Source organism: Triticum aestivum, chromosome 1D (assembly GCF_018294505.1).
Source record: "Triticum aestivum cultivar Chinese Spring chromosome 1D, IWGSC CS RefSeq v2.1, whole genome shotgun sequence".
NCBI classification, from domain to species: domain Eukaryota; kingdom Viridiplantae; phylum Streptophyta; class Magnoliopsida; order Poales; family Poaceae; genus Triticum; species Triticum aestivum.
This window is the reverse complement of record NC_057796.1, coordinates 233,532,803-233,547,941: the sequence shown is the minus strand read 5'-3', so window position 1 is coordinate 233,547,941 and position 15,139 is coordinate 233,532,803.

The window sequence follows — 15,139 nt, the reverse complement described above, 5'->3', positions numbered from 1 at the left end:
CTCCTGGCGTCACCAGGAGCACGGTGACGCGCTCGGTTGCGGGCTGCGGTGGCCAGGGCGACATGGACGGCGGCAAGGAGCTACGGCCATGGCGGGGGAAGGGCTACGGCGCGAGAACGGAGGAACGGGAAGAGGGAAACGGAGCAGAGGCTCACTGCGGACTCGACGGCGTCGACGGCGGGCTCGGGGAAGGGCTGGAGTCGGCGGGGCGGCGAAGACGATCTCCGGCGACCGGAGATGAAGACGGCGTCGAGGGAGGCGCTCCAGGGCCTCCCGAGGCGCGTGGCTTGACGGAGAGGTGGTGGACGACGTGGCGGAGCTTCTGAATACGGGGAGAGGGCGAGGGGGAGGCGGTGGCAACGGCGAGCGGCGGCGACGGTGGCGTTCGGCCGCGCGAGAGAGAGAGAGCGAAGGGGAAGAGGGAATGGGCACGGGGAAGAGCGAGAGAGGTGCGGGGCGGCGCGTGGCGTCGCGCGGGTGTTCCAGGCGACGAGGGGGAGAAGCAGGAGGTGGCCGGACGCGTGGCCGTGCGCACCGAGCGCGTGCCCCTGTCCTCCTGGCGCGAGGAAGGGGACGACTGGCACGGCCAGCTGGCTGGGCGGGCCTGCTGGGCCGCTGGGCCAGGCCAGGCTGCACAGTGAGGTAAGTGCAGGTGGGTTTTCTTCCTTTCTTTCTATTTTTGTTTTCTGTAATTTGTTTTGATATAGTTTTAAACACTAAATCATTTTATTTACTTCTGTCAATTTTTGTAGGAACTAGTTGGATTGCTCCAATACTCCTCACCAATTTGGAGCAATTTTTATCTGGGTCATTTCCAGAAATGATTTCTAAGGGTTTCACAAATCCCCATTTCAATTTTAAATTGAATTTAAACATGATGCTCACAAGAAGGCTAGCCTAGGTCATACCAGAGCTAGGGATGTGACATCCGCACTCCGCGTGTTGGCCATCCGCCACCTTCGGCTTTACGTTGAAGATCTTGAGCCACACTCCGAAGTGGGGCTGGATGCGGAGGAAAGCCTCACACACGACAATAAATGCCGAGATGTTGAGGAAAGAGTTCGGGGCTAGATCATGGAAATCTAGCCCATAATAGAACATAAGTCCGCGGATGAAAGGGTGGAGTGGAAACCCTAACCCGCGGACGAAATGAGGGAGGAACACCACCCTCTCGTTGGGCTTCGGTGTAGGGACGACTTTCCCCTTGGCCGGAAGCTGGTGGGTGATTTCTTTCGTCAGATACCCGGCCTCCCGAAGCTCGGCGATGTCCTTCTCCTTAATGGAGGAGACCATCCACTTGCCTTGCCCTCCGGATACGGACATGGTTGAGTGCTTGCTGGAGGTGGAAAAGATGGGAACTTGGGCACTGGAGCTCAAGGATGGAGGGGAAGAGGAAGAGAGAAGGCGTGGGCGAAGAAAGGGAATCCTTATCCCCTTATAAAGGCAGTGAATATCGAACGCCTCCCCACTCGCTTTAAAACTCGCCTATTCCCAAGGGATGTGCAAACAGCACAGTTGGATTATCCACGCCCGCATTGATGAGAATCCCGCAATAAGGGGACACGATCTCTGCTTTGACAAGACGTGCCAATGGAAACCGCGTCTTGAAACATGGAACGATAGACGAAAACGGTTCAAAATAATGACCGGGCAGACGTGATGTCATCTTGCAAAAAGTTGTCAGTGGATGAGACTCGTGAAATATTATACTCCCTACGGCTGTGTGTGTGGTACCTGTGTTGCAGATCCGGACACGTTCGTTTCGTCCGAAGACTATCATTGGAGTATTCGAAAAGGGGAACTCGCCTTGCAATGCCAAAGACAATCTGCGCGCCGAACGCCTCGTCATTGAAGCCTGGTTCAGGGGCTACTGAGGGAGTCCTGGACTAAGGGGTGCTCGGGCGTCTGGCCTGTTGGACATGGGCCGGACTAATGGGTTGTGAAGATACAAGACCGAAGACTCTCTCTCGTGTTCGGATGGGACTCCCCTTGGCGTGGAAGGCAAGCTTGGTAATCAAATATGAAGATTCCTTTTCTCTGTAACTGACTTTGTACAACCCTAGCCCCCTCCGGTGTCTATATAAACCGGAGGGCTTAGTCCGGGTAAAGAAATAGTCAGACAGGCTAGACTTCTAGGGTTTTAGCCATTACGATCTCGTGGTAGATTAACTCTTGTAATACTCATATTCATCAAGATCAATCAAGCAGGAAGTAGGGTATTATCTCCATAGAGAGGGCCCGAACCTGGGTAAACATTGTGTCCCCTGTCTCCTGTTACCATCAACCTTAGACGCACAGTTCGGGACCCCCTACCCGAGATCCGCCGGTTTTGACACCGACACCCCCGCATCCATTCTTTCGGGTTTTTTGAACTTCTTCAGTGCTCAGATCCACCACTTTCCTCCAAACACAATCTCATACTTTGCCGCATTTGTTTCAATGTGCGAGAACTTCCTTGGGTGTCAGCCGCACTGGGGTCTATTCAAACACATTTTACTTGCCAATCTCAGTCGGTAAAGAAAGCCAACCCAGATGACAAAAAGACACACGTGATCCAAATGTGTGGGGATTAGGGATCCAAATGAGAGGTAGGAGTACTTTTCCCCCCATGACCTTCCCCGGGTCAGTTAGAGGATGGTAGTCGACTTGGTTTTACTGCAAAGACATCCCGACTCCCGGTCAGTCGACCGGCCTTCCCCCTTTCACTCTAGATAGACTCCGCCGACCTTCTTCACTGGAAGTAACCACGGCGGAGAAGGGTGAGGTGTCCATGTTAGTCGACGCGGTCGTTGCATTAGTCCAGGGGGAGAGTGAATGGCATGGATCTGCTGGAGGTGTTTCTCAGTCGACGCATTCAACCTCTCCAAGCTCGTGACCACCCAATGTGGATGTACTCGGGCGTCGATGACACCGCTCGGGTCCACCCGGAGGAGGTCGCTGAGGAGACGGTGGCTCAGTGGCTGTGAAGCATCACTGGTAACAAAGACAACCCTCGTGGAGCCAGAAGAATCTTGCCATTCGATGCCAACAATGCTCCAGACGAGGTCAGGCTCGATTTACTGAGTGTTTTTTCAATACGCAATTGTTCTAGAATTCGAGTGATACTTGTAACTTGTGTCTTGTAGGTTTTCACCAATATGTACTCAATGCCAAACAGGGAGTAGCACCAAGGAGTAGAGAGTGATGGTGAAAGTGCAGACTTTGAATATGCAGATGATAGTGAGGATGACAGTGAGGACTCTGGTAGCAGTGAGGAAGTTGATTTGCTGCCCCGCTCTGAACGACGTTCCAAGGAATCGCAAGACCCTGCGGGTGGACGTGGCAAAGCACTTCCGTCGAGCGCGAAGGTTCCGAACCGCACTCAAACTTCAACCCCAGAGCCAACAGAGAAGGCCGCAAAGCAGGCCAAAGTTGTTCCACCGAAGCCTCAGAAGGCTCTGCCCAGGATCAAGGTGGCCGTGCCCATTGCCTCAACGTAAATGTTTCTTTTCCTTGTCTTTCGTTACCATTGTGAACTTCTTTACTTGCTTGACCGAGTGAAATTTGGAACTTTCAGTGCTGCTACTTCTGCAACATCTATGAACATCGACGAGGAGCGGGGTGATGCGGAGACCGCAGACGCGGCCAGTTCTCGGGCAGGTATGATTCCACAGCCATGCTTTTACTCTGTCAACTGTTTTGGTGGGCGACTGAAATCTTACTGTCGAGTGTTTTGTAGTGCCGACAAATGTTATCCAGCTTCCAGATGATGACGATGAGGATGTACCTCAAAGGAGTACATGGAGAAGGGGCGGAGCTTTGAGCAGGAGGGTACCTTCTAGCAAAGCGCCTCGCCCGACATCTGAGCCTATTGTTCAACAACTTGATGATCCAGTACGGGCTACTTTCTCTTTCGTTGATCCTCGATCGACTGGCCGACCTTTGGCGTCGACTACTCAGGCTTCTGGTCCGATTGCACAACCTCAAGCTCCAACCCCACTGGCCACGTCATCTGTTCCATCATCCACTCCATTTTTTATGCACCACGTCCCGAAGGACCAAGTAGGAGTTGCCAAGGAAGCCATGATCCAGGCAGGTCTGATGATGGACCGACTGAAGGTGGTGTATGACACCAGCAAGGCCGCCTACGACGCCAGCTCTGCCCTCCAAGCCAATGTTTGAGTAAGTGGGATTGTAAGTTGATTTCTGATTGGCTTTTCCAGCTTGACCCTTGCTCTGTTAGGATATGCTTCCTGAAAACCGCTGCTTTATTATTCGTAAGATGTCCATTTTGGAACCTTTAATGTGCATCTATCATGGGTCTATGCCTTGCATCTGTACACCCACTAGGTGTTTTCTCGTAGCTGTGTAGCTCTTCCACTCGAGTTTAGACAGGTCGTGTCGAGTGAGATATTGGTCCAGTGGGGGCACGCTGAGTGCACCCACCGGGTGTAGTCCCCGAGACCGCGGCCGATTGCGGGCTGTCGACGGTGGTCTAAGAACAAATGTTTTGTTACACTTTCCACTCGGGCTGGGCGGACCATGCCAAGTGGGAAATCGAACCAGTGGGGGCACGCTAAGTGCACCCACTGGGTGTAGTCCCCGATACTACTGTTGAATGTTTGATACGGCGGCAGTCTTAGAACTCTGTTGCCATAGCAATTTGATCTTGCACTTTTTCACTCAGAAGTAACTAATCTTTGTTTCTGTCGATTGATTTATCTTGTTGTTGATTGCAGAAATCTTGCAAGCTTGGGACTCAGTATGCTTCCTTGGAACAGGAGAAAATCCAACTCAAGCTTGACCTAGACCTGGCCAAGGAGAACTTGAAGAAGGCTCAAGATGAAGTGGCAATGATGGGAGGTAACGACTTATCGACTGCACGCCTTGTTATTTTTCCTTTCCCATCCCCTTTTGACATGAGTGAGTGATCCCACTCGAACGGATGTGCGTAGTGAAAACCGTCAACTCCAAGCCTGACTGAGGAATGTTGTTTCTTTAGAAAAAAATGAAGCAGGCTTTGGAGCAGAAGGACCTTGATCTTGCGGGGGTGCAGAAGACGGCGTGTGAGAAGACTGAACTGACTGACAGGAAGCTAGCTTCTGCCGGTAAGTTGGAAGAGGAGAATGCCAAGCTGAAAACTGATGTTGACGAGGCAAAGAAAGAAGCTGCACAGCTGAAGGAGGAGAAGGTGGTCCTGGCCGACAAAGTGGATGTTCTCACTCGAAAGAGGGATGAACTGGAGGCTTATCTGGGAGGTCTTTCCAAGAAGATGTTCCTCATGCTCGAAGGTACTTTTCCTCATCCGACTGGGTTCAAAAAACCTCTTCACCATGTTGCTGCCAATTCATTACTTTTCTTGGCGTGCAGAGTTCTGCCAGAATTTTGAGGAGGAAACCGAGCGGATCGAGACGGAATTAGACCCCATCAATTCTCCTGTCGGAGATGAAGCTGCAATGAACGTGTTGTGACTGGAATCTCACCTTGCCAACATCTTGAACTACATTGCTCGGCTGAACGTCGCACTGACTCAGGTGGACAAGGAGCTATGGCCAGAGGACAATCTTCAGAGTGACCTCAAGTCTCTGATGACTCGCCTCAATGACATCCCTGGTCGAGTGCAAGCTTGGAAGAAGTCAACTACTCATTGTGGAGCCGATGTGGCCTTATCACTCGTTCGAGTCCACTGCAAGGAGGCTAGGGAGGACATGCTGAAGGCACTCCAGGTGGCTAACACAAAGAAGCTCCAGTTTGAAGACTTTATGGAGACTTTTATCGATGCAGCCACTCGGATCGCCGACGGTATTGACTTGGACACCTTCGTCGAGCCAGCTAGCCCTCCTCCTGCTGAGTGAAAAACTTGATGATTTGAATACATTTGCCTCGGAATGCCGAGTGATCATATATCTGTTAAACTCTTTCGGGCCTGACGCACGAGTACTTTTGCTTGTGGTTCTGAACTTTGCTGGATTTATCCGAACTTGGTTGTTTTATCTGAATGAACTTTTCTTGCCTCCAATATGTTTGGATTCTTTAACTTAGGCGAAGCTGGTTCGCGGCTAAGTCCCCGAGTAGGGGGTGGAGCGGACGTTGTACTTGTGGCGCAACTCAGACTGCACCTCGTCGTACTTGCGAATTGCTCCTCCCGAGTGGGGGGATTGCTCTCCACTCGGAGTGTTTTTGAAACTTAGGCGAGTATGGGGTCGCAGCTAAGTTCCCGGGTGAGAGGATCGCTCTTCACTCTAAGTATTTTTGAAACTTAGGCGAGTACGGGGTCGCAGCTAAGCCTCCGGGTGAGAGGATCGCTCTTCACTCGGAGTATTTTTGAAACTTAGGTGAGTACGGGGTCGTAGCTAAGCCTCCGAGTGAGAGGATCGCCCTTCACTCAGAGTATTTTTGAAACTTAGGTGAGTTTGGGGTCGCATCTAAGTCCCCGAGTGAGAGGATTGCTCGTCACTCGAAGTATTTTTGAAACTTGGGCGAGTACGGGGTCACAGCTAAGCCTCCGAGTGAGAGGGTTTCTCTACACTCGGAGTATGTTTTAAAACTTAGGCAAATCTGGTTCGTAGCTAAGCCCCCGAGTGAGAGGGTTGCTCTTCACTCGGAGTATGTTTTGAAACTTAGGCAAATCTGGTTCGCAGCTAAGCCCCCGAGTGAGAGGGTTGCTCTTCACTCGGAGTATGTTTTGAAACTTAGGCGAATCTGGTTCGCAGCTAGGCCCCGAGTGAGAGAGTTGCTCTTCACTCAGAGTATGTTTTGAAACTTAGGCGAAGCTGGTTCGCATCTAAGCCCCCGAGTAAGAGGGTTGCTCTTCACTTGGAGTATGTTTTGAAACTTAGGCGAATCTGGTTCGCAGCTAAGCCCCCGAGTGAGGGGGTTCCTCTTCACTTGGAGTATGTTTTGAAACTTAGGTGAATCAGGTTTGCAGCTAAGCCCTCGAGTGTGAGGGTTGCTCTTCACTCGGAGTATGTTTTGAAACTTAGGCGAATCTGGTTCGCAGCTAAGCCCCTGAGTGAGATGGTTGCTCTTCACTCGGAGTATGTTTTGAAACTTAGGCGAATCTGGTTCGCAGCTAATGTCAGGACCCCGATTCTAAGTCACACCGATCTAGCCTGTAACACCTCATATCACTTTGCGGCCTCACACACGGTATTCCCACGGGTGTCGCCTTACCATGGCCCGGGACCGTTTGCGCCTTTTGGCTCACGTATATGATAGTGTCGCTAGCATCCATATGACAGAGAACCCGGGCCGACATGGCTAGTCGTGAACCCAAAGCGGCACTAACGTATGGGGACAGGCATACATGAATCAACATCGAACGTGTCGGTCAGCAGCGTGTGAATTCGGGCTGTAGCACTGGGCTAACAGGACTCCGGGAACCCGGGCTGTAGCAGGCTAGGCAGGACTCCGGATGTCACCGCGTGACATTTTCCCCGAAGGGACAGACACAGGAACAAAGTGAATCACATGCCGGCCAGTCAGGTGTCCGGAGCAGTAGTGCTGGGCTAGCAGGACTCCAGTGAACCGGGCTGTAGCGGACTACTATGGCTCATGGAAGCACAAGACTACATTTCCCCATAAGAGAGGCTACCAAGGATAAACAACTAGGTTGTCAGATCCCACACATACCAAGCATTTCAATCATACACGCAATATGCTCGATATGTGTAAATACAACATGGCATCACAACAAGACTCTACGACTCAGAGTATTTATTCATTAGGCTCCGAAGAGCCAGATATTACAAACATGGTTCTCATGACCCAACATTCAAAGCATACAAGTCAAAGCACATGCGGAAGCTTAACATGTCTGAGTACAGACATCTACAAATGAAAAAGGCTGAGAAGCCTGACTATCTACAAGATCCTGCCGAGGGCACAAGATCGTAGCTGAGGTATCAAGCTAAACGTTGAAGTCCACACGGAACTACTAGTGAGACTGATGTCTCTCTGCAAAACATAAAATAAGCAAACGTGAGTACAAATGTACCCAGCAAGACTTACATCAGAACTATCTACATATGCATCGGTATCAACAAAGGGGGGTGGTGGAGTTTAACTGCAGCAAGCCAGCTTTGACTCAGTGGCTATCCTAAGCTACAATTGCAAGTAACTCTTTTGAGGTGGCGCACACGAGTCCACATATTCACCATATCAATACACCACTATGGATCCGCTCCCGTCTCCCTACGAGAACGCCATCCACAGCACTCACGCTTATCTTGCGAGTTTTAGAGTATCCACTTTCACTTGTCTATGAACTGTACAGGCAACCCAGAAGTCCATTACCGCCGACACGGCTATTCGAATAGATCGTATTAACCCTGCAAGGGTGTACCTCATCACACACGCTCTCGCCACTTACCACCATGTACACGTCGTGTATCTCTGCAACCTTCAAGCGGAAGCCTGGCGAGGGAGTCGACCACGACCTGACTAACCACACAAGTCTCTCGTCCAGGTTTATCGCCTATTCGGGTTCCATCCGCAAGGAGATCCGGCCGGGGTGTCGCTCACGGCCGCAAACGATGTGTACAGGGTTCCAAGCCCACCAAACGGGCGACACTTGGCATACCCGGCCACGGTGCCTAGTCTGTCCCAAGCCCACCTATACCGGGTGCCACTTGGTAGACTACTAACACTACCTACAAACACCAGAAACTAGTTGCAACTCCTGGACAGAGATCAAGTTGATTAATAAGTCGAGAGGGGCACTTAAGCATTCCAATGTGTGGTAGTAACTGTTCATGGATCACAACACAGAACTCAGTTCCTGAGGACGGCTTCAATGAGACAACCCACCATGTACTCCTACATGGCCTCTCACCGCTACCTTTACCAGATCGTGTTCACACACTTAGCTCTCACACAGTAGGACATGTTCACAACTTTCCAATTCATTCCCGATGAATCAGACCTGACACAACTCTAAGCAATAGCAGGCATGACAAACAAGCATGAATGAGTAGGCACATCAGGGCTCAAACAACTCCTACTCATGCTAGTGGGTTTCATCTATTTACTGTGACAATGACAGGTCATGCAGAGGAAAGGGGTTCAACTACCGCAGCAAGTAACCGATGAAACGTTGTTGTCCTAATGCAGTAAAAGAGGGCAGGAGCGAGAGAGTGGGATTGTATCGGAATGAACGAGGGGTTTTTGCTTGCCTGGCACTTCTGAAGATAGCATTGAGTCTTCATTAGTGTCAACGATCACAACGCCGGAACATCGTCTACCGAGAGGGGACAAATACCGGCAACAGAGAAGAAATACAATCAATGCAATGCACAAGATGATGCATGATCATGACATGGCAATATGAATGTGTTTTGGGCTAATGCAAGCTAGAACAGATTGAGATGAGTCCATTTGAACCAAAGATTCAAATGCAAACCCATTTTATAGAGTCATATAAGTGCATTATCTTGTTTCATCTAAACAGCATGTTTAGGTTGCTCTAACATGCATGAAACCAGTACAGATGGATAGATTGGATTTTTCTGATCATTTTTCATATATAAATCTTTTCATTCTGAGCTATAGATAATTTTCTATGAATTTTAGAAGTTAGCACTATTTTCTAGAATTTCCTGAATAAGAATAAGTCTAGAAAAAGGTTAATTGCATCAGCATGACGTCGTGGTGATGTCAGTAGGTCAATAGCGGCTGGTCCAGGTCAAACCTGACCAGTGGGGTCCGCATGTCAGTGACACAGGGCTAATCCCGGTTAAACCCATCATTGACTGGGGTTTGACGAGTGGTTGGGCCCACTGTCAGTGCCTATTAGGGGGTGCTTAGCTGGTAGCGGTTAGCACTAATGACGTCCACGTCAGCACGCCGGGGTTTGACTGGCGACGACCATCCAACGCGGCGAAGGTGCGTCGGAATTGCGCTGCGGTTGTCGGCTGAGCATGCGGCTTGGTCCTACGGCGAGCTGGAGGTGTGCCGCATCTAGTGGTGCAGGCGGTTGGGTGCAGGGAGGCCGGAAACGCCGCAGGCGAGCTTGACAGCGGCGGCCGGAGTTCGGACACGCACGGGTTTGATGTTCCGGTGCGCGGCTGGACCAGCTGGTGGTCGGGATCGTCTCCTAGGAGCAACCCGAGCAGGATGACGCGCCCAGGCGCAGGCTACGGCATCGGTAGCCATGACGGCGATGAAGCACGGCGTCGGCGGGCTTCGGAGCTCATGGGGACGACGTCTACGGCAAGGGATAGACCACGGGGTTAGGGGGAAATGGTGGTAGAGCTCACCGCGGTTCTGACGAGCAAGCTAGCTAGGTCGGGGAAGCACGGACGGCGGCGAATCGACGATGAAGTTGCCGGCGGCCGAATATTGAAGATGAGCTCGGGGACGGCGCTGCGGGGCTTCCGGCGGGGCGTGGCTCGGTGAAGGGGCCGCGGACGACGTCGAAGAGCTCGGGGATGCATCAGAGAGGCGAGGGGGTGGCTCTGGCTATGGGTATGGCGATCGGTGGCGACGGGCTCCGCTCGGTGGTGCTCGGGAGAGAGGGCAGGAGAGGGAGAGACACGGGAGAGAGTGAGAGCGGTCCAGGGGGGTGCCTGGCGACGAGGGAGAGATCCAGGGCGAGCAGGCAAGCAGGAGGTGGCCGGCGCGTGCACGCGCGGGTCGGGCACACGCCCTCCTGCCTACTGGCAGGAGGTTGAAGACGGTGGCGGCTGCGGTGGGCTGGGCCAGCTCCTGGGCCAGCCAGGTGGCTACAGTAGCAGGCCACAGGTGGGTGCAGGTAAGTCCTCGCTTTTTTATCTCTTTTAATTCCTGTTTTCTATTTTGTTATTTTGTTCTGGGCTTTATTAAAAATGCCAGGGCATTTCCAAAAATCATGAAACTAATCATGGCTACTGTTTAGAATATATCCAACAGTAAACATTTTAGTCTATGATTATTTGAGCATTTAAATATTTAATAGCATTTAAATGCCCAAATGCAAATACTATATGATTTAATTCAGAGCCCAAATATGTCATGGAAAAATGTGCAGCACCTCTGGTTATTATTTCCAGCATTTTCCAGAAATGATGAACATTTTTAAAAGCCATTTGGAAACACCGAGAATATTTTAGTTGAACCTAGTGAATTCCTTTGATGCTAGGGTTTAGGCAATCCCCATTTCAATTTTCTGCAAAAATTCAAACATGATGCACACATGAAGCTAGCCCAGTGCAATACGAGAAGCTAGGGATGTGACAGCTAAGCCCCCGAGTGAGAGGGTTTCTCTTCACTCGGAGTATGTTTTGAAACTTAGGTGAATCAGGTTCGCGGCTAAGCCATCCACTGGGGGATTTGGACACACATTTATGCGAAAACAATCATTAGGATACTGCGGAAATCATGTCTTTGATAAACAATCTGAAAGTATTCTTATTACATCTCGACGATCGAGTGTTCAGGTATAAAAGCGGCGGAGCAAATTCGCGTTCCAAGAGCTTGGTTGAATCAGTTGGCCCCTCGAAGTATTTTCTCTTGGGAAGATTTAGCCCGAGTGTTCATCAAGACATTCGAGGGCACCTGCAAGCAACCCGCTGGGTTGACTGAATTGTAGCACTGCGTTCAGAAGCCGAATGAAACTTTGAGATACTTCATCCAGACATGGACTACCCTTCACTATGTGGTGGAAAATGTGTCAGAGCACCAGGCAGTTTGCGCCTTCAAGGAGGGTGTCCTATACAGAGAGCTCATCCTAAAGTTCAGTCGTTCCAGAGACATGTCTCTGAGCCGAATGATGGAAATAGCCACTCGGTATGCTAACGACGAAGAGGAAGACCGACTTCGCAATGGCAAGGGGAAACCAGTCGACCAGGACACCGGAGGTGGAAACTCCAGTCGGAAGCAAAAGCTTAAGGCTAAGCCTATTGGACCTACTGAATGTGCAGTCCTGAATTTTCAAGGAAAGTTTAAAGGAAAGCCTAAGAGGCAGTGAGTGCCCAAGAAGGTGAAAGATTAGTCAGGCCAAGATGTCTTGGATTGCCGTGTTATATTCACACGAAGAAGGATGAAGAAGGTAACTTGATTCAGCCCAGGCATACCACTCGACAGTGTCGACTCCTGATTCAGCAGTTCCGAGAGGGCCAGCCCAGTGAGAAAGAATCTGATAAGGATGAGGAGAAAGAAGAAGATGATGGTTACCCTAAGGTCAATGCAACCTTGGTGAATTTTACTGATATCGAGAGCAAAAGTCGACTAAAAGTCATTAACAGAGAAGTGAATATGGTTGCTCCGGCAACTACGACGTACTTGAAGTGGTTGAAGACTCCCATTACATTCGACCAGTCAGATTACCCAGCGCACGTTGCTACTCCCGGGTGGCAAGCGTTGGTGGTCGACCCAGTCGTTGGGGGCACCCGACTGACTAAAGTTCTTATGTATGGTGGCAGTGGTTTGAACATTCTGTATGTTGAGACCCTCCAAGGGATGGGCATTCCGATGTCCAAACTCAGTGAGAGCAACAAGCAGTTCCACGGTGTCATCCCAGGAAAGAAAGCAAAGTCACTTGGGCAGATCGCTCTTGATGTGGTTTTTGGTGATTCCAAGAATTTCTGAAAGGAGAAATTGACGTTTGAGGTGGTGAATTTCCACAGTGCCTATCATGCTATTCTAGGCAGGCCCACATATGCTCGTTTCATGGCCCGACCATGTTACGTGTATCTCAAGTTGAAGATGCCTGGTCCAAAAGGTGTGATCACAGTCACGGGAAATAGACAGAGAGCAGAGGAGTGCCTTCAAAAAGGCTCCAAAATTGCTGATGAGCATATGGCAACAGTAGAGATGGAGGAATACAAGAAAAATGCCGATCCGAGTGATTTGTTGCGAGCTAAGAAACCTGCTTCAGAATCTGCATTTGAGTCGGCAGGCGAGACAAAGCCGGTCCACATTCACCTGGGAGACCCCACTGCTTCTCTGCCCACATTTCAACGACACTTGACATTAAATAGGAAGCCGCGCTCATCTAGTTCCTCGTGAGAACTGGGACATCTTTGCATGGAAACCATCAGACATGCCAGGTGTACCCAGGGGGCTGGCTGAGCACCGTTTGCGTGTCGACCCAAAAGCAAAACCTGTCAAAGAGCATCTCCGACGATCTGCCGTGGAAAAAAGGAAGGCAATTGGTGAGGAAGTGGCTCGGCTCCTGGCAGCTGAGTTCATCCGCGAGATATACCACTCCGAGTGGCTCGCCAACATCGTCATGGTCCCTAAGAAAGATGATTCACTTCGCATGTGTATAGATTTCAAGCATATCAATCGGGCCTGCCCGAAAGATCATTTCCCTCTACTCTGCATTGATCAGATTGTTGACTAAACTGCGGGGTGTGAGCATTTGTCTTTTCTGGATGCGTATTCCGGGTATCATCAGATCCATCTGTATGGACCCAATGAAATAAAAACGGCCTTCATCACCCCATTCGGGTGTTTTTGCTATGTCACCATGCCTTTTGGTCTTAAGAATGCTGGTGCCACGTTCATGCGCATGATTCAGAAGTGCCTGCTTACTCAAATCAGTCAAAACGTGGAAGCATACATGGATGATATCGTGGTCAAGTCACGCAAAGGTTCCGACCTGCTGACTGACCTCGCTGAAACCTTTGCCAACCTAAGAAGATATGACATCAAGCTCAATCCGTCGAAATGCACGTTCAGAGTCCCAGGAGGGAAGTTACTCGGTTTTCCCGTTTCCGAACGAGGGATCGACGCAAACCCATAAAAGATTGGAGCAATTATCTGAATAAAACGCCCTGTGCATGTGCATGACGTTTAGAAGCTCACAGGTTGTTTGGCTGCATTGAGTCCATTCATTTCTCGTCTTGGCGAAATGGCATTGCCTCTTTACCGACTGATGAAAAAGTCTGATACATTCAAGTGGACTCCTGAAGCTGAAGTAGCGTTTGTAGAGATCAAAGCCCTGCTTTCCACCCAGCCGGTTCTTGCTGCCCCAGTCAGCAAAGAGCCTCTATTTTTATATATTGCAGCCACTGGACAGATTGTCAGCACAGTGCTCATAGTCGAGCGAGAGGAAGAAGGCAAAGCCTGCAAATTTCAATGCCCTGTAAATTACATTTCTGAAGTCTTGACTCCGTCCAAGCAAAGGTATCTGCATTACCAGAAGCTTGTCTACGGAATTTATCTGACCACGAAGAAAGTTGCACATTACTTCGCAGACCACTCGGTTTCAGTCGTCAGCGATGCTCCATTATGAGAAATTTTGAACAATCGAGATGCAACTGGTCGAGTGGCTAAGTGGGCGATAGAACTTCTCCCTCTGGATATCATGTTCGAAGCAAAAAAGGCAATTAAGTCCCAGGCAACTGCAGATTTCCTGGCCGAGGGGATTAAGCAACAACAGCCGACTCAAGTTCACTTGAAACACTGGACCATGTTCTTTGACGGATCTAAGATGTTGAATGGTTCTGGTGCTGGAGTGGTTCTGGTGTCCCCAAGAGGCGACAAACTCAGTTACGTCCTCCAGATTCACTTTGATTCCTCTAAAAATGAAGCTGAGTACGAAGCACTTCTGTATGGGTTGCGTATGGCCATCTCACTCGGCGTCCGTCGCCTGATGGTTTACGGCGACTCAGATTTGGTGGTTAATTAGGTGATGAAGGAGTGGGATATCAGGAGCCCTACCATGACTGGATACTGAAATGCAGTAAGGAAATTAGAGAAGAAGTTTGAAGGGTTGGAGCTCCACCACATACCCCGAGTCAAGAATCAAGCAGTTGATGATCTGGCGAAAAAAGGTTCCACTCGGAAGCCTATTCCCAGTAATATGTTCTTGGAGCATCTCCACACCCCGTCAGGTAAGAAGATCCCTTTACAGAGGAGCCCCCACAACCAATAAGTGCTACCAATCCGACTGAGGTCAAAGTGCCAGCAGTAGTCGACTTAATCATGGAGATTGTGGTAATCACCCCCGACTGGACAGTGCCGTATATTGCATATTTGCTCAGGCAGGAGCTTCTAGAAGATGAAGTTGAAGCACATCAGATTGTCCGCGGGTCGAAAGACTTCACAGTTATAGGTGGACAACTTTTCAGAGAAAGTGTTACTGGCGTGGCTCAGCGATGTATCTCTTCGGAAGAGGGTCGACTGATCTTGAATGATATTCACTCGGGGACCTGTGGTCACCACACGTCCTCTCGGG